The sequence below is a fragment of the Pelophylax lessonae genome (genome assembly GCF_965119305.1).
Source record: "Pelophylax lessonae genome assembly, chromosome: 2".
Taxonomy (NCBI): domain Eukaryota; kingdom Metazoa; phylum Chordata; class Amphibia; order Anura; family Ranidae; genus Pelophylax; species Pelophylax lessonae.
Genome location: NC_138769.1, coordinates 420,152,257 through 420,172,731, shown reverse-complemented (window position 1 = coordinate 420,172,731; position 20,475 = coordinate 420,152,257).

Genomic DNA, 20,475 nt, shown 5'->3' with positions numbered 1-20,475 from the left:
AACTTTATTAATATATTCATATTTATAAGAATTAAAACTTTGATAAACTGTAAGCATTAAATAAAATAGAAAAATGCCACATTACAGCCCATTGCCAATATTGTAATTTGTTCATTCAAATATGTACTGAATTCCATTGATTTAAAGGCTGCAAAGCTGATTCTGTTTCATATTCATAAGTTTATTCAATAAAAACTGGCATAATCCAGTCAAGAAATCCAGATTTCCCTCTACAGAGACTTTATATTGATTCTAAAAGTAATTTCTAAAACCTGAATTAACTTTCCTATTCTTACTTAAAGTGAAGTAACCTATTAAACTTGTCTACTATTAGCAATTCAAATTGTCGTTAGCTTTGGTTTCCTGCCTAGTGAGTCTCCATATGGTATAGCTATACCTGCCTAGCTTAATAGTGATAAATAATGGAGAAATTTGCTTTGTACTGTATACTAGTATTTTATTAGTTTAGTTTTAGCTCTATGTCTGAAATGAATGCTAATATTGTATGTGTAAGAAGGTACAAGACCTTGACAAACATAACAAAGAATGTCATAAAGTGCAAAGTCAAATGTCATTAAAAAAAAAAAGGAAATGAATCCTCGTATTTTACAAAAATTACAATCCTTCATAAAAACCACTGAATGGATTTCAGAAGAGCAATAGAAAAATGATTTAGATATTTTTTCTTCTTTATGCATTGAGGTTTTTTGATATTTGTCGATTTGATATTAAAATGGCAAAATTGTGTCCCATTTATGGCCACCTTGTAAAATATGGTAAAAAAAGGGGGATAGGCAGTATGGCGCTCGTAGGCTGTGCTACAGGTTATCAGCTGCAATGCAAGATAAAGATGTATACCCTGGGCGGACCTGAAATGCAGGTCAGCTGGTGATTAGGGAGGGTATGCACAAGGGGAGAAATTAACAAGCCTTAGGCAAGTCCCTAAATAGTACAGGAAAAATAAAGTCAACCTGGGATCCAATGTAAGATGAACCGGTCCGGGATGGATCCAGGGATGGGTGGATAGATGAGAAGGGCACTCAGGGCTGCTGTCCATAAAGAGTGAAGCCAACTCTTTGCAGGAAGTAGAAAGAGAGGGGAGAGCGCCTCTTGAGTGTCAGACGCCGCCGCAAGTCACAAGCCGCCGGCCGCAGCTTCAACCTCCTCACCGCTACTCCAGGGGATCCGGAAGACAGGAGCAGGTCTCTTCAGCCCTCCTGTGCCCAGGGACAGCCTGAATGCTCGGAAACTGCCTACACCATCTGCCGCTGCTGAAGCACCACGTCTGACCCGATATGACCCTAACTTATATGTAAGTTACTACATCATTGTTAAAATAAATACCTTTAACCACACTCAAGAGGCACTCTCCCCTCTCTTTCTTTTTCTTCTTGAAAAATATGGTAAGCAGATAACAGTGTTTAAAATAATGATTTGTAGGTAATATTGACTTTGATTGCTGAATCAGTTTTGTTTACAAAATGTGATAGGGACAATGTCTAAGGATAGTATGTCATTAATGGTTAATCAGTCCTCTAATTCCTATTCAGCTTGATCTATATTGATTCCTTGATAGTAATGTAATCAGAGGCTTGCATAGACACTTTTTCTTCATTTTTTATTATTTCAACATCTTACCACATCTTCCCTTTGCATGGTGTTTATATTAATATTTACCATTTTAGATGCATGCTTTTATTGGCAGGCTCATCTCTTACCATTTCAAACTGCTGGATACTTTCCAAGTACTTAACAAATTACTATCTTTTGCTCCCCTATTTAACTGTTGTCAGTTTTGCTAATTATAAAGTGATATATGTAAAATATGTCATATGTTAGGAAATAGATAGTGCCTGGACAGCTACTCCCTTCTCTGCCTCTATGTTACTGATCTTTAGTAATGAAAAGTAGGGATGAGCTTCGAGTCGAGCGTAAGTTTGACTCCAACATTGGCTGTTCGCTTGTTCCTCGAATGATGAGCAAATGGGCTTCTTCGTGGGAACTTCGAGTTCCCGCATTATCATAGACTCTTTAAATTCCAATAAATAAATCACTGGCTGGCAGGGGGAATTTAACTCACAGCTCTTATCATTGCAAGCCTCGTATTCTACCACCTATGCCACCAATATAGGATTGAGTTAGTTAGTTAGGGAGGCAGGCAGGCAGGCAGGCAGGCAGGCAGGGAGGGAGGGAGGGAGGGAGGCAGGCAGGCAGGGAGGGAGGCAGGCAGGCAGGGAGGGAGGCAGGCAGGCAGGCAGGGAGGGAGGGAGGCAGGCAGGCAGGCAGGGAGGCAGGCAGGGAGGGAGGCAGGGAGGGAGGCAGGGAGGCAGGCAGGCAGGGAGGGAGGGAGGCAGGCAGGCAGGCAGGCAGGGAGGGAGGTAGGGAGGGAGGTATGGAGGGAGGTAGGGAAAGTGTATGCAACTGAACTGTACTTGATGGTGGCATGGCTGGTAGAATACCAGCCTTGCTATTGTGATGGTTGTGAGATCGAATCCTTTGGCCAGTGGGTGATTTATAAGTGGAATTTTATAACTAATAATACATTGCTAATAAACCAAATACAGTATATACGCTCACGGGCTACTTTATTAGGTACCCCTTGCTAGTACTGTGTGGGACCCCCTTTTGCCTTCAAAACTGAATTAATTATTCATGGCATAGATTCAACAAGGTGTTGGAAACATTTCTCAGAGATTTTGGTCCATACTGACATGATAGCATCACGCAGTTGCTGCAGATTTGTCGACTGCACATCCATGATGCAAATCTCCCATTCCACTCAAAGGTGCTCTATTGGATTGAGATCTGGTGACAGTGGAGGCCATTGGAGTACAGAGAACTCTCATTGTCATGCTCAAAAAAAATTTTGAGATGATTTGAGGTTTGTGACATGCTTTCATGTTGTTTACACCAAATTCTGATCCTACCATCTGATTGTCGCAGCTGAAATCGAGACTCATCAGACCAGGCAATGTTTTTCCAATCTTCTATTGTCTAATTTTGGTGAGCCTGTGTGAATTTTAGCCTCAGTTTCCTGTTCTTAGCGGACAGGAGTAGTCTTCTGCTGCTGTAGCCCATCTGCTTCAAGGTTTGATGTGTTGTGCATTCAGAGATGATATTCTGCATATCTAATCTGAGTGATTAATTGAGTAACTCTTGCCTTTCTATCACTTCAAACCAGTCTGCCCATTCTCCTCTGACATCAACAAGGCATTTTCCTCCACACAACTGCCACTCACGGGATATTTTCTCTTCTTTGGGTGATTCTCTGTAAACCCAAGAGATGGTTGTGTGTAGATGAGCAGTTTTTGAAATACTCAGACCAACCTGTCTGGCACCAACAACCATGCCATGTTCAAAGTCAAATCCTCTTTCTTCCCTATTCTGATGCTCGGTTTGAACAAAAGCAAGTTGTCTTCACCACATCTAGATGCCTAAATGGATTAAGTTTCTTCCATGTGATTGTTGATAGCAATTTGTGTCACCAAGCAATTGAACAGGTGTACCTAATAAAGTGGCCGGTGAGTGTATATCACAATTTTTATATGGTCCTGGAATAGCAAGTAAGCAAACTGCAAAACTAGTGACATGTAACTATGTAATTATGAAGCAGTTAAGCAGAAGGAACATTCACGTCATAACTTCTAACACAAATTTAGCCAAAAGAGGAGTTATTTCCCAGTTAAGAATGGGGAGTGGAACTATTAATATATCTATTAATAAATAATTAGTAGTAGCTAGTAATATATTTATATTTAGCCAAAGGGACAAAAATAATATAGGAAACATTTGCAAGGCTCAATCCCCACCTCTTCATAAAGCAATAAGTAATTTGTTGTTTCATTTATTTTTTAATTGGTGTTTAAAATAATATCATTTATATATTTTCAATTTAAATATAGCAATGGTTTAATAACTGTATAAGGACCAGTTCACACCGCATGCAGTCCAGTGTGTTTTTTTTTTTCTGAATCAAAAACACATAGAAAGTAGGTTATATGGTTTCCAATGGCATTGTTCACACCAGTGCTTGCAGTTCCAGAAATAAAAGTAGAACATGCTGCATTTTTTCAGCACTGGACTGTACTGGAAAGCACCACAACGCACCTAAATGCACCAAAAAGCACTGGAAAACACATGTCCTTATTTAGGGTTAAGAAAAAAGTAGGCGAAAATGCACTAAACTGCATCAAAAACATAGTGGAACACATCAAAAATGTGTCAAAAACGCATCAAAAACATGCATTGCAAAAAGCATCTGGAATGCATCCGGACTGCATTTCTATGGTGTGAACCAGCCCTAAAACACAGGCTTACATGTCACAAATGTACTGTTCAGTAAAATTAGCTTGGATTCTCACACATTAATGTTTAATTCACAGTTTTGCTTGTGCTAACTTGTCTGTCTGTTCACACTATCACTTGCTCATGTGCCAGAAAAAGTGTTTTCATAAAACAAGGAATGACTGGTAAATTTTTCCTGGAGAGGAAAACCCAACCAACTGCACTGCGGGGATTGGTGTGCATGGCAAACGGTGAATGTTGTCTTAAAAAACACATGATTTACTGCAACAATCTTATTCACTTACATGTGCCAAAAATGAGGTATCGTTATAAATGAATTGTAAATTAACAAATACTTTATGAGCTTAACAAGATGACTACTAGAGATGGCCTGGCGGTTTACCCGGCAGGTCAGTTCGCGGCAAATTTTGCTTGTTCGCAAATTTGCGAAAAGGCAAACTTTTGCCGATGTTGGCGGCGGCCATAGTAGTTTACATTGGGGAGAACTTTGACCCATGACACAGCCGTCAGGTTGAACAGGACAGCCAATTGAAACATTTCAGCACATGGACATACCCCCTACCTTATAAATAGACCAGAGCTGGCGGCCATTTCACATTCTGCTTTTTGTCAGCATAGGGAGAGGTCTGCTGTGTTCATCAGGGAGAGATTGCCAGTGACACCAATAGCTCTGTTAAGATACACAAAAGTCCATTTTAGGGCTGGTATTTGGTATAGGTTTACTACAGTCTCTTTTCAGTTTAGGGACAGGTATGCTGTGTTCATCAGGGACAGATCGGCAGTGACACAAATCGCTCTGTTAAGATCCACAAAAGTCCTTTTAAGGGCTGGTATTTGGTATAGGTCTGCAGTCTCTTTTCAGTTTAGGGACAGGTATGCTGTGTTCATCAGGGACAGAGATTGCCATTGACAAAAATCGCTCTGTTAAGATCCACAAAAGTAATTTTAAGGGGTGCTATTTGGTATAGGTGTGCAGTGCACTACATAGGGGTGTAATCCACGTATAATATACTTTGCAATATAGAAAGCATATTATAGTGGATTTGTATTGTGCACTGTGCAGCATTGTGACTGGTGTGTTGAGCGTTGCTGCAGCAATACTACAAACAGTGACAAAAGCACTTTTAATGTATTATAACTAGTGTGATAGACCAGTGGCCCCCCAATACCACATATTGAAGTGGGGTGTTATTTAACAGTATACTTTTCCAAGAGTGTATTTTAGTCCTGCTAAAATTTGGCCTCTTTTGCTGCATTAACCGTGCTACACACAGTGACAACAGTTACTGGCCAATTATTATTTGTAGAACTGGTGTGATAAAACTGTGCCCCCCCCCCCCCAATACCACAGATTGAAGCGGGGTATTGTCTGAGTATTCTTTTATAAGTGTATTTGTGTCCTGCAACAATATTGCGTGTTTTGCTGTGTTAACTCTGATACACACAGTGCCAAACTCCCTGGCCAATTTTTTGAACAACTGGTGTGATAGATCAGTGCCCCCCCCCAATACCTCATATTGAAGTGAGGTGTCATCTGAGTATACTTTCATAAGTGTATTTGTGTCCTGCAACAATATTGCCTCTTTTGCTGTGTTAACTCTGATACACACAGTGCCAAACTCCCTGGCCATTTTTTGAACAACTGGTGTGATAAACCAGTGGCCCCCCAATATCACATATTGAAGTGGGGTGTCATCTGAGTATACTTTCATAAGAGTATTTGTGTCCTGAAACAATATTGCCTCTTTTGCTGTGTTAACTCTGATACACACAGTGTCAAACTCCCTGGCCAATTTTTTGAACAACTGGTGTGATAGATCAGTGGCCCCCCCAATACCTCATATTGAAGTGAGGTGTCATCTGAGTATACTTTCATAAGTGTATTTGTGTCCTGCAACAATATTGCCTCTTTTGCTGTGTTAACTCTGATACACACAGTGCCAAACTCCCTGGCCATTTTTTGAACAACTGGTGTGATAAACCAGTGGCCCCCCAATACCACATATTGAAGTGGGGTGTCATCTGAGTATACTTTCATAAGTGTATTTGTGTCCTGCAACAATATTGCCTCTTTTACCGTGTTAACTCTGATACACACAGTGCCAAAGTCACTGGCCAATTTTTTGTACAACTGGTGTGAAAGATCAGTGGCCCCCCCAATACCACATATTGAAGTGGGGTGTTATCTGAGTATACTTTCATAAGTGTTTTTGTGTCCTGCAACAATATTGCCTCTTTTGCTGTGTTAACTCTGATAAACACAGTGCCAAACTCACTGGCCAATTTTTTGAACAACTGGTGTGATAAACCAGTGGCCCCCCAATACCACATATTGAAGTGGGGTGTCATCTGAGTATACTTTCATAAGTGTGATTGTGTCCTGCAACAATATTGCCTCTTTTGCTGTGTTAACTCTGATACACACAGTGCCAAACTCACTGGCCAATTTTTTGAACAACTGGTGTGATAGACCAGTGGCCCCCCAATACCACATATTGAAGTGGGGTGTCACCTGAGTATACTTTCATAAGTGTATTTGTGTTCTGCAACAATATTACCTCTTTTGCTGTGTTAACTCTGATACACACAGTGCCAAACTCACTGGCCAATTTTTTGAACAACTGGTGTGATAAACCAGTGCCCCCCAATACCACATATTGAAGTGGGGTGTTATCTGAGTATACTTTCATAAGTGTATTTGTGTCATGCAACAATATTGCCTCGTTTGCTGTGTTAACTCTGATACACACAGTGCCAAACTCCCTGGCCAATTTTTTGAACAACTGGTGTGATAAACCAGTGGCCCCCCAATACCACATATTGAAGTGGGGTGTTATTTAACAGTATACTTTTCTAAGACTGTGTTTTAGTCCTGTAAAAATGTTGCCTCTTTTGCTGAGTTAACTATGCTACACACAGTAACAACAGTTACTGGGCAATTATTCGTAGAACTGGTGTGATAACCCTGTGGCCCCCCAATACCACAGATTGAAGCGGGGTGTTATATACCTTTTTCCAGATATATTGCGATTCTCTAGAAACTTTTGTCACAGGGTAATTTAAAAAATGACAGTCAGAGGAAGAGGCAGGCCCTTCCGCAGGGGTGGTAGGGGTAGGGCAGGAGCAGTAGGCCGGAGCCAATGTGTGAAGTTTCAGAAGGTGCGTTCGATTACGTCAAAGGACGCACCAGACTTGGTTGAGTGGCTCACTCAGCCTTCCTCTTCTGCACCCTTCTCGTCCTCTCTATCTGCACCCTCTTCACTCTCTGTTGTGTGCACCCCCAAAGACACCACCACAAACGACACCAACACAAACACCACCACCACCACCTACCCTCCGCTTGAGTCACTGGAATTATTTTTTGATCCATCACAAGACATTTGCGATGCACAGCCATTCTTGGCATCGGATCAGGAAGAGGAGGTAGCAACAGCTGCCACTCAGCAGTCTGACGACAGTACCCAGATCAGCCCAAGGAGGTTGGTCCCCACTGTTGCTGCCTACTCCGAGATCTCAAATGTTAGTGGTGGGGAAGGTGACGTGGATGATGACGTGTCTATGGAAGTCACGTGGGTGGCCACAAGAGAGGAAGAGGAGGGGAGTTCAGAGGGAGAGACGGAGCAGCAAATAGGGAGGAGAGGCAGGCGGAACTTGCATTGCACAAGAGGTACAAAGCAGACTGCAAATGTATCAGGAGGGAGCCATCAACCATGTACAGTCACATCTGGCACTCCCAGCCCAGGACACCGGCACATGACTCCGCAGTGTGGGCTTTTTTTAATGTGTCCGTTGCTGACAACAGTGTTGCCATCTGCAGCCTTTGCATAAGTCGCTGTAAGCCCAACACTCACCTAGGGACGACTGCCTTAAGAAGGCACCTGAACTCCCATCACCGAGCCCAGTGGGAGCAACACTGTCAGAACCCACAAAGCCACACTCCAGGCTCTCACCGTCCAGCCTCTTCTCCTTCTCCTTCTCCTCTCTTCTCACAATTGTCCTCCACTGCACCTTCCATGATGCCGTTGTCATGTTTTTCTGGAAAAAGGCAGGCTTCTGTGGCCCAAATGTTGGAGCTGAAAAAAATGATGACGCCAGATAACCCTCTTGCCCAACATTTGACTGCTGGCTTGTCGGAACTGATATATAACAAAAACTATCAGCGCAAAAAAAAATATCAATAGTGAATGGTGCAATAAACAAATGATATAAAGACGCGCTGCACACACTAAAAGTGTCTAAACCACACAATGTAAACTAAATAAACCAAAAAGTAGTGTTGCACCAGTCATGTGCACAGATAGTGTAATAAAACTCAAAATCAGTGTCCATACTTGTTCCAATGTCCATACAATCAATCAAATAAACGGTGAATCCACGTGTCCAAAAGAATCTTGTGCAAAACTTAATTAGTGCTTTCGTGATTAGTGCAATCCCACCACCAGGTGAATTGGTCTCTCACCTCCACTATAGACCCACTGCTGGGTCAATCACAGCGTTGTATATACACAGGGACCTTCAGATAGTAAAGGCTATGGATAGCCTATCACCTTTCAGAGGGATTCTCACCGACAGACATAAAAGGGGAACAAAGGAAGAGATCTAGTGCTCTCTGTATGGTTGCAGTAAACCGCTTTATTTAAAAAATGACAGTCAGAGGAAGAGGCAGGCCCTTCCGCAGGGGTGGTAGGGGTAGGGCAGGAGCAGTAGGCCGGAGCCAATGTGTGAAGTTTCAGAAGGTGCTTTCGATTACGTCAAAGGACGCACCAGACTTGGTTGAGTGGCTCACTCAGCCTTCCTCTTCTGCACCCTCCTCGTCCTCTCTATCTGCACCCTCTTCACTCTCTGTTGTGTGCACCCCCAAAGACACCACCACAAACGACACCAACACAAACACCACCACCACCACCACCACCTACCCTCCGCTTGAGTCACTGGAATTATTTTCTGATCCATCACAAGACATTTGCGATGCACAGCCATTCTTGGCATCGGATCAGGAAGAGGAGGTAGCAACAGCTGCCACTCAGCAGTCTGACGACAGTACCCAGATCAGCCCAAGGAGGTTGGTCCCCACTGTTGCTGCCTACTCCGAGATCTCAAATGTTAGTGGTGGGGAAGGTGACGTGGATGATGACGTGTCTATGGACGTCACGTGGGTGGCCACAAGAGAGGAAGAGGAGGGGAGTTCAGAGGGAGAGACGGAGCAGCAAGTAGGGAGGAGAGGCAGGCGGAACTTGCATTGCACAAGAGGTACAAAGCAGACTGCAAATGTATCAGGAGGGAGCCATCAACCATGTACAGTCACATCTGGCACTCCCAGGACACCGGCACATGACTCCGCAGTGTGGGCTTTTTTTAATGTGTCCGTTGCTGACAACAGTGTTGCCATCTGCAGCCTTTGCATAAGTCGCTGTAAGCCCAACACTCACCTAGGGACGACTGCCTTAAGAAGGCACCTGAACTCCCATCACCGAGCCCAGTGGGAGCAACACTGTCAGAACCCACAAAGCCACACTCCAGGCTCTCACCGTCCAGCCTCTTCTCCTTCTCCTCTCTTCTCACAATTGTCCTCCACTGCAACTTCCATGATGCCGTTGTCATGTTGTTCTGGAAAAAGGCAGGCTTCTGTGGCCCAAATGTTGGAGCTGAAAAAAATGATGACGCCAGATAACCCTCTTGCCCAACATTTGACTGCTGGCTTGTCGGAACTGATATATAACAAAAACTATCAGCGCAAAAAAAAATATCAATAGTGAATGCTGCAATAAACAAATGATATAAAGACGGGCTGCACACACTAAAAGTGTCTAAACCACACAATGTAAACTAAATAAACCAAAAAGTAGTGTTGCGCCAGTCATGTGCACAGATAGTGTAATAAAACTCAAAATCAGTGTCCATACATGTTCCAATGTCCATACAATCAATCAAATAAACGGTGAATCCACGTGTCCAAAAGAATCTTGTGCAAAACTTAATTAGTGCTTTCGTGATTAGTGCAATCCCACCACCAGGTGAATTGGTCTCTCACCTCCACTATAGACCCACTGCTGGGTCAATCACAGCGTTGTATATACACAGGGACCTTCAAATAGTAAAGGCTATGGATAGCCTATCACCTCCAGAGGGATTCTCACCGATAGACATAAAAGGGGAACAAAGTAAGAGATCTAGTGCTCTCTGTATGGTTGCAGTAAACCGCTTTATTGAGTAAAAAGAATGGTACTCACAAAGGTGGCGCTTCCAAAGCGCATAGCAATCAGCATAAGGTGTTAACTTCCTCAGTAGGAGGTAAGTAGTACTGCGAGAAATGCTGCATTCTGCTTTTGCGTGCGCTGACAGAGGAATTTCCAGTCACAGAGAGACAGTTGCGGGTAGCAATCCAACAGTGCCTGCAAGAAGAGGGCGGTTTGAAAATGTATTGGTCACTTCAGATATGAAATCCTTCTTTCAGCCGAACCATCGACAGCTGTACTCTGGTTTCAGCTTCAGGGAATGCCTAGACCGACAGGTGTCCGACTACATCGGGTTAACGGCCGATGTGGACGCTCTGAGGAGTGATGAACCCCTGGACTACTGGATGGGCAGGCTTGACCTCTGGCCAGAGCTTGCACAATTTGCAATGGAAATGTTGGCTTGCCCTCAGTGTCCTGTCCGAAAGGACGTTCAGCGCAGCAGGGGGGATCGTGAACGATAAGCGCACTCGCCTAGCTCATGACAGTGTAGACTACCTCACATTTATAAAAATGAATGAGGCATGGATCTCTGAGGAATTCAACACATGTGACCAGTAGATCATGTTTCATTGAAATTCCTCATGACAGGCCACAAATATCCGCCAGATGGCCATCCACCCATAAAAATTCCTGGTCCTTGTCTTCGCTAAATACAGCAGCATAAAAGTCATTTCATGTCCATTGAATGCCTAATTTTTGGGTCCTTTCATGGCCGACAATTATTTTTTCTGTCAATGCCTAATGAACCTTCAGCCACAGAATACTACGTTCTTAGCTTTCAGGTAAACCCATGTGGGCTAATTTTTTGGGCCTTTTATGGTTGACACTTACTTATTTATCCTGTGAATGCTAATGTACCTTCAGCCACAGAATACTACATTCTTTGCTGACAGGTAAACCCATGTGGGCTAATTTTTGGGGCCTATACTGGCCGACACTTACTTCTGTATCCTGAGAATGCCTAATGTACCTCCAGCCACCAAATACTACGTTCTTAGCTGTCAGGTAAAGCCATGTGGGCTAATTTTTGGGGCCTTTTATGGCCGACAGTTACTTATTTATCCGGTGAATGCCTAATGTACCTTCAGCCACAGAATACTACGTTCTTAGCTGTCAGGTAAACCCATGTGGGCTAATTTTTGGGGCCTGGAATGGCCGACACTTACTTCTGTATACTGTGAATGCCTAATGTACCTTCAGCCACAGAATACAACGTTCTTAGCTGTCAGGTAAATGCATGTGGGCCAATTTTTGGGGCCTGTACTGGCCGACACTTACTTCTTTATCCTGTGAATGCCTAATGTACCTTCAGCCACAGAATACTACATTCTTTGCTGTCAGGTAAACCCATGTGGGCTAATTTTTGGGGCCTGGAATGGCCAACACTTACTTCTTTATAGTGTGAATGCCTAATGTACCTTAAGCCAAAAAATACAACGTTCTTAGCTATAAAAATAAAAGAGGAACAAGGGTTGTGGGACCTTGAGTGAGGTTGGTCATTAGTAGATATCAATTAGATGTAAGATGTAGAATAATGAATAATTTGTTTAATATTTCATAAAGAGTACAAAAAGTAGACATACACAAATCAAAGACTAAACATGAAGTATATAAATTCATATAAATATTTCCATAGTAATAAGTCAATAAATAACTAAATTCATCAGTACATAATATATATAAACAAACATGTAAACAGTCTTCAAGTAGTCTATCTTCATATCTTATAAGCTCGACGCGTTTCGTGGCTCTGCATCCACTCATCAGGAGCTGATTAAAACTTGAATCTGCAAATATCATAAAAATACAGCGATTTTCAGATATCTAGTAGGAAATATAACAACTTGCTCCAATATAAATAAAAAAGATTTTGGCTACTTACTGTAGTAGACCAAAAACTTTGGGAGGAAAAGGAGCCACCCCAATAGCAACTGTCTCACCCGGGGCTGAGGCGGGTATATTGGTCAGAACAGGGGCGGGAAGAGAAGGAGGGGTAGCTGAAATGGTCCCATGGAATGGGCAGGCAGGGACATCTAATGACCAACCTCACTCAAAGTCCCACAACCCTTGTTCCTCTTTTATTTTTATATGTATACTGGGGATGGAGGTTGAGTCATTACTTATACTCCAGATCATGTTCATTATATTTTTTTACAACGTTCTTAGCTGTCAGGTAAACGCATGTGGGCTAATTTTTGTGGCCTGTACTGGCCGACACTTACTTCTTTATCCTTTGAATGCCTAATTATTCAGACTGGAATTGGAAATCAATGGGTCTGTAAAGGTTCCGCTAAATTGTGGAATGGATGCCGACCCATTTTACAGATGTGTGAATGGACCCTATATGTATTTGACATGTATTTACGGGCTGCTGCTGTCAGTTCTGGCTTATTTATGAAAAAAAAATGTATTTTGCTGTAAAAAAAAAAAAAAATAATTTAGGGCTTTTTTCCAATTGCAATACTTCAGTTATGACATTATCCATGTGGTGGGACTGTTTGTGCACAGCTAGTAAGTATTTTGTGGCTGCAAATATGACCTAAAGGTTTTTATAGCTCGCCTCCCATTAAAGTCGGTTCGCGGACATTTGAGAAAATTTGCGGCTGACGTTCGCGAACCGCCCCGGCCGATGTTCGTCCATCACTAATGACTACTGCTTTATAAAAATGATATGGACTCCCCTAAATATAATTGGTAAATAAAATACAATGCCAATATTAGAAATAACACTTATAATTTAGCTGCATTGTGTTATTTACCATTTCTCTGCATTCAGTCACATAACATGTTAGAGTCACAAAGTACTGTGTGTCAGTGCTGAAAGGTACTAGGCATGGTGATTACAGGTTCAAACAGGGAGTCGATAAAATGTATCGCCCTGCAGCTGTCACTGACTTTGGGACTCTCTCCAACAAAGGTCTAAAAGGGGAATTATCTCTACCCCAGGCAACCAGCCCAACATTTTAAAAAGTTTAGACTTTACATAATAAAAAGTTATGGTATATCTCAATACTGCTCATCCAACCTTCTGCAGCTACAACCCCAAAATATATTACAACTACACTTATATTTTCAAGAACCTATACATGTTTTTAGGGCCAAATTATTATAATATCAACAAGGGGAAAACCTTGCCACTAATCAATTTTTGTGGTCAGTGAAAATCCTCCTAAACTTCCATATAAGTATAAAAGTATATAAGTCCCATCTCGTTTGCAAGAAGTTACATTTCACCTACTTTCAGCACTTGTTTTAAATTTGCTTCTAAACGCTCATTTAAACACCTGAAACTCATTCATAAAACAGTAGTAAAACAGCTTGATGCATATTTGCCTAAAGCAGTGTTTGTCAACCTTTTTCAGTCAAGGCACCCTTTAAAATTTTGGAAAGGCTCAAGGCACCTCATTCTAAAATGTAAAAAACTATTCTATTAGCTTTACATAATACAGCAACATCCACATGTAGGACACCCAACGTTAGAGGTGATTTTTCTTCCAAATTCACTTTTGCACACTGTACTGACTAGTATTCCAGTGTTTCTCTTCTGCCTCAATTGCTCTCCATCAGTCAGCTAATGTCACCCCAGTGCTGAGGGAGAGGAGTACAGGAGGGTCAAACAAGGATGCTGTAGAGGCAGCAGATATCCTCCTTATTAACTGTTGATTGTATTGGTTGTTAGGATGCCAGTGTCTAGAAATTCAAAATGGTGCATAATAATCGCGGCTTTGTGTAACTAAAAGGCAGGCTTCATCCCCCTGCTGGCTTGTATACAATTTATGATACATTTTTAGACATTTTTCCAAAGCACCCCTCAATAAACCTCAAGGCACCCAGGTTTAAAAATACTGGCTTAAAGCATGCAAATTACATGCTCAGGGCATGTACAAAATAACATCACATCTTACATCTCTAGAGCTATCATACATCTGTAAGGCAAGAAAAGCAAGTGTACACTTTTTTTTTTAAGAATAGATGAAGAATGAAGATTGAGATGAAAGGGGGGTGGAAGCCAAGTGACTTTTAGAGAAAGAAAAGACAAAGAGCAAGGGGAGGGGAAGTTGGTCTGCCGGGAGGGTCCTTTTGGGGGCATGGCATGTCCAGGTACAAGGGTACTCCAACATAAAGTGCCCAAGGTTCCCAGACTGCTTCAAACTTTTGCACTCTATCCTGAGGTTTAGCAACAAGTTGTTCCTGGGACATGATCCAGGAAACCTTCCACATCGTTGCTGATATTAAGACCAAGGGCTTCTTTCAAGCTCCAGCTATCATAATTTTTAACTCTAAAAAACATAAAGAAGATCAGGATCTGAGTATGTTTAGGGGTTTTATCTACCCTGTGGTTCAAGAGGGCTATAGTGGGATCCTGAGGAACAAAAACCCCAGTAACTTTCCGTATTAGGTGGAGATATTTTTTTCCAATAGCCTCTATTACGGGGGCAAGACCATCATGTGTGAAACATGGAGCCAACTAGATTACACCCTCTGAAGCACAGGGGAGAAGCATCTGGGTATATCCTGGCTAATCTGATGGGGACATAGTTACATAGTTACATAGTAGGTGAGGTTGAATAAAGACAATAGTCCATCCAGTTCAACCTGTGTAGGCATGTGTGGCTGTAATCATCTCCCATCTAGTGAGTATTTTAACATTCACTTCTATTAGAGATATGTTTTTGATACCTACTGTATGTGTATGCGTTGTAGTAACTGGAACCACTCGCCCAGGTCCCACTGTATATCCAAATCAGATGCCCAGGACTGAGCATAGGATGGTTTATCTACCTTTTCAGCCAGGGCAGAATACATAGTAGAGATGCCTCCCCTCTGATCCATAATTTTGGAACACCATTGTTAAGGTTGGAGGGGTCAGGTTTGTCTATCCAGATAGAGTGTAGGAAGTGCAAAATCTGGGACATTCTAAATTTCTCAATGGGAGGCATTTTGAGTTTACTTATACAGTATCTGAGAGAAATGGGACCCATTGAGTTAAAGAAGTGTCCTATTTTGAAGAGTCCTTTGTTGAGCCACCAACAAAAGGCTTGTTTATATTCAAACCCGGGGGGAAAGGAAGGGTCATTGAACAGGTGGGAGAGTGGTTTGGTACTAGAGATTAAAGAAGCGTGTTTATATAGAGCATTCCACAATGCCAGGGATTGAGAGAGGGTGGGGGCAAGGACTGTGGGTCTCTGTTTAGGAGGACTCCAGAGCAGAAAGTCTATAGTGTGCAGGGAAACTGCCTGTCTTTCCATAGCAATCCAGTCAGGTTTGGGACCCCTAGAGTATACTGTGGAGATTTGAGCTAATTGTGCAGCCTGATAATACCACTATAATTGAAGAGTCCTTTTTTGAGCCACCAACAAAAGGCTTGTATATTCAAACCCGGGGGAAAGGAAGGGAGATGCCTCCCCTCTGATCCATAATTTTGGAACACCATTGTTAATAGGTTGTAAGTTTGGATGGGTCAGGTTTGTCTATCCAGATAGAGTGTAGGAAGTGCAAAATCTGGGACAGTCTAAATTTCTCAATGGGAGACATTTGGAGTTTACTTATACAGTATCTGAGAGAAATGGGACCCATTGAGTTAAAGAAGTGTCCTATTTTGAAGAGTCCTTTGTTGAGCCACCAACAAAAGGCTTGTTTATATTAAAACCCGGGGGAAAGAAAGGGTCATTGAACTGGTGGGAGAGTGGTTTTGTACTAGAGATTAAAGAAGCTTGTTTATATAGAGCATCACACAATGCCAGGGATTGAGAGACGGTGGGGGCAAGGACTGTGGGTCTCTGTTTAGGAGGACTCCAGAGCAGAAAGTCTATAGTGTGCAGGGAAATTGCCTGTCTTTCCATAGCAATCCAGTCAGGTTTGGGAACCCTAGAGTATACTGTGGAGATTTGAGCTAATTGTGCAGCCTGATAATACCACCATAATTTGGGTAGGCCCCGCCCCCTTTACTTTTCAGTCGGTAGAGGACAGCAGTAATCATTCCTCCCCAAACAAAGCGGATAATTAATAGAGAACAGTTTGTCAATGTTGTGTGGTAGATTCATTCCCAAATAGGGAATGGAGTCAGAGGACCAGGAGAAGGGGAAGTGGTGCCTCAACTGGTCTACTAGCTGCAGAGGAACTGAGATGTTCAGTGCTAAAGACTTGGAGAAATCTACTTTTAAGCCCGAGATAGAACCAAATCTTGGAGTAGTTGAAATACATTAGAGGTGGAGATCAGGGAGGATGTGATAAAGAGCAGTAGGTCATCCGCGAACAAGGGCCATTTATGTTCCTGGGGACCTTACAAGACTCCCTTAATATCAAGGTGCGATCTAATGGTGATTGCTAAGGTTTCAATAGCTATTGTGAAAATTAGAGAAGATAAAGGACAGCCCTGTCTGGTCCCTTTTTTGATGTCAAAAGAGTTTGAATAATAACCCATCAAACGGACCTGTGCTTTCAGAGCAGAGTGAAGAGATTTAATGATTCCCAAAAATTTAGAGCCAAAACCCCATCTTCCTAGTATTTCAAAAAGGTAGGGCCAAGAGACAGAATCAAAGGCCTTCTGGAGGTCAATGGACAAAAGAAAGCCTTCCTGCGGTGCGCCCCCATCCAAATGAGAGTGTAGCAATGAAATTGTATCTATGGCTTTCCTAACTTGGTCTGGGCCCTGCCACCCATGGATGAAATCCACCTGGTCCTTGTAAATATATTTAGCTATAAAGCTTGACAGACTTGATGCAAAAATTTTCATCATAAGTTTGAGGTTGTTATTAATAAGTGATATCGGACGATAGTTACTAACATCACTTACATCTTTCCCAGGTTTGGGAATAGCAGAGATATATGCTGAGTTTAATTCACTGTCCAGGGGGTTTCCATCTCGAAGGGAGTTAAAAAAATCGAGCCATCGTGTCAGGATGCCAGGAAACCAGACTGCACGAAGATGCAAGTAAAATAAAGCAGTTTATTAGAATAACAATATAAACACACAGCAAGAGTGAGGAGCGAAATCAGGAATAGCTGGGGTAAAGTTGGGTAGTCATCCAAGCCGGGATGAAGTCCAGGAGTGGGTAGTCATCCAAGCTGGGGTTGAGTCCAGAAGTGGGTAGTCTGCCGATGCCGGGTCGTCTGTCGATGCTGGGTTGTCTGCCAATGTGGAATCAAGAGCCAGGAAAGTTGTCAGCCAAGCCAGGTCATTCACGGAGGAACAAGAACAGAAGACTGCTAGCAGTGATGCACCTTGGAGCACAAACACAAGGGCAAGTGATGATGCAAACAGAGTTTATAAGAGACAGCAGGCTGCACGTGTCCAAGATGGCTGCCAACAGGAAGGCAAGGTAAGACCTTGACAGTCAGACCCAGACGCTGAGCCTGGTCTGAGAGATTTAATGGCCTCCAATATCTCCTCTGGTGTGAAAGGTTTATCGTGGAGTTCCCTATGTACTGTATTTGGGTGATTTTGGGTAGGGGGAGATCCCTAAGGAAAGTCTCCAATTTATGTGGGGCAAGAGAAGATTGCGAGTCATACAAATCAGAATAGAAAGTCTGAAAGGTTTCCATAATATGGATAGGGTTTTGGGTTAAGTCACCTGATGAAGTGTGAATTTTGGGGAAGGATAGGGTTTGCGGTCTAGGGCATAGTTTGTTTGCCAATTTAGAACCTATCTTGTCCTTCTGTGAGAAGAATTTAGCACCAGTTCATCTAATGTGCTTTTCTGCTGTTGTAGTCAGAGCTAGATTTAATTTAATCTTGGCAGAGTCTAGGTTACCTTTGTGACCTTTGCTCAGATCAAGGAATTCCTCATTCAGTTTCTGGATTTCAGATGTGCATTCACGTTTCGGTTGGGAAGAAATTCCCAACTCTCAGCACTGCTTTGTAGGCTGCCCAAAGTGTTGTTGGCGAAATGCTAGTATTGTCATTGTCTGTAAAATATTCCTTATGGGCTTTTTCTAGGATTGTACGTTGTATAGAGTCACTTAGGAAGGCCTCATTGAGATGCCATTTGAATAGGTCTTCGTCCCGTTAGGAGCATCAGAGGCAAAGTGTCAACATTGAGTGGTCTGATAGTGGTGTGTCTTGCATTTTGGATGTTATTGCTAGGGGAATAGAGGAAGATCTAATGAAAATATGTTCTATCCTGGTTTACGCGTGAAGTGGGGCTGAGAAGTATGTGTAGTCCATGACATGGGGGTTTAATTTCCTCCAGATATCTATCATGACAAGGGAGTAAAGAACCTTCGCTATTTTTAGGCTTTGTCTGGGGGGTGTTTTGATTTCAGGATCCCCTTACTTGATTTATCCAATGAGAGATCAAATGCTATATTGGAGTCGCTTCCAAAAATTATGTTGCCCTGTAAATAGGGCTTCAGTGTTTGTGTCATGGTTTCGAAAAATCACGATTGGCCTTTATTTGGGGTGTGATAGGATACAAATCTATAGATCTTTCCATCGATGGTACCCACCACCAACAGGTAACGACCTTCCAGGTCCCAGAGTATTTTGGAAGGGGAGAAATTTAAACATTTGGAAATGCAAATTGCTACTTCACGTGTCTTGTTTGCGGCATTAGCTAGTTAAATTGGGGGAAGCTCTGGTGAAGGAAGGAGGGGTTGTAAGAGATTGGGAAAATAACATCTGTTTTTATGGTATGATATAACTGAAACAGTTTCCGCCGTTTTACTGGGGAATTAAGACCCTGTACATTGTGGCATATAATCTGCATGATCATATTGGAAGGTTTAGAATTAGCCATGGATCAATCAGAGGTTTGGACAACTTAAAATATAAAAAAATCTCACCCAATGAAGACAGGTAACCCTGCCGAGCAGTGCATCCACAGCCTTTCCAATGTCTCAATCCTGCGAATCGATGTGGGGGGAGGGGGTGGGGGGTTGCAGGCAGATCATAGGAAAGATAGAGGTTAGAGAAAGAAAAAGAAAATAGTTAGAGATGGGGAAGCAAAAGAATACAAGACAACAATTAGAGAAAGAATGAAACCAAAAACCTAGTAACCCACCCAGTAACCCTTCCAGGCACTTTCAACCAAAAAACCTGAGAATGCTGATATCCCCGAAAAGTGCAGAGCATCAATCTGCGACTGAGAGTAAAACACAAACGCATCAGTGGCAGATGGAGGCGCATTGTACTCACTTCGGTCCACCCACCTAGAGATATAATAGATAACTTTAAATAAACAGAGCACTGTTTCTTAAAACATGGAGTGAATAGGGCCTGAACAATTGTCGCCAAGCTGCTCCTTAACCCCTGTCAAGCAACCAGACAGCAAAGGTTTCTTTGTTACCCGCCTGGAGCATCAAAGGGGTAACTGCACAGGGTCAATCATAATATTCCGTAGAATAATGTATCCAGTGTGTATAGTGGGTCTCAGATATCACCCCACCAAAGGGGAAAACCGTGGAAGTCACCCTTGATGACATCCCAGCTGTATCTTAACAAAAAATATGCCCAAGTATAACAAAGGGAAGGTTTAAGAAAAAACGTTGAAAACTTTAAGACAAGTTAGACTTTGAACTCGTCAAACATTGCGGAATAGAAATTCCTGGCCCTTCTTCCCACCCCCAACCTATTGGAGGAGTTCCCCAGGAAACAAAGGGGCAAACTCATGCTAAAAGCTAGCACAAATCGTGGGGAGAGGAAAGCCATCTGAAAGATCAGTTCCAGAAAGTGCAAAACAGGATCTAGTTGTCCTTAATCCAAATGACTTCTTCAGGAAGGTTGAGAGTCCTTTGACCTCTTTGGTTGTTGTTTCTGCCAAACCGGAGTAAGTGGACTAGGAGGAGAAGGCCTTTTAGCGGATGAGGGGCCCCTGGTGGTGGAAGGAGGAGGGATCTCTTGCGTAATCAGCCCCAGGTTTAGGAGCAGGCGTTCACCTTCAGAAAATGATGAGAAGCTGTGGGCCTTGTTCAGATACAAGAAGTTTAGGCAAAA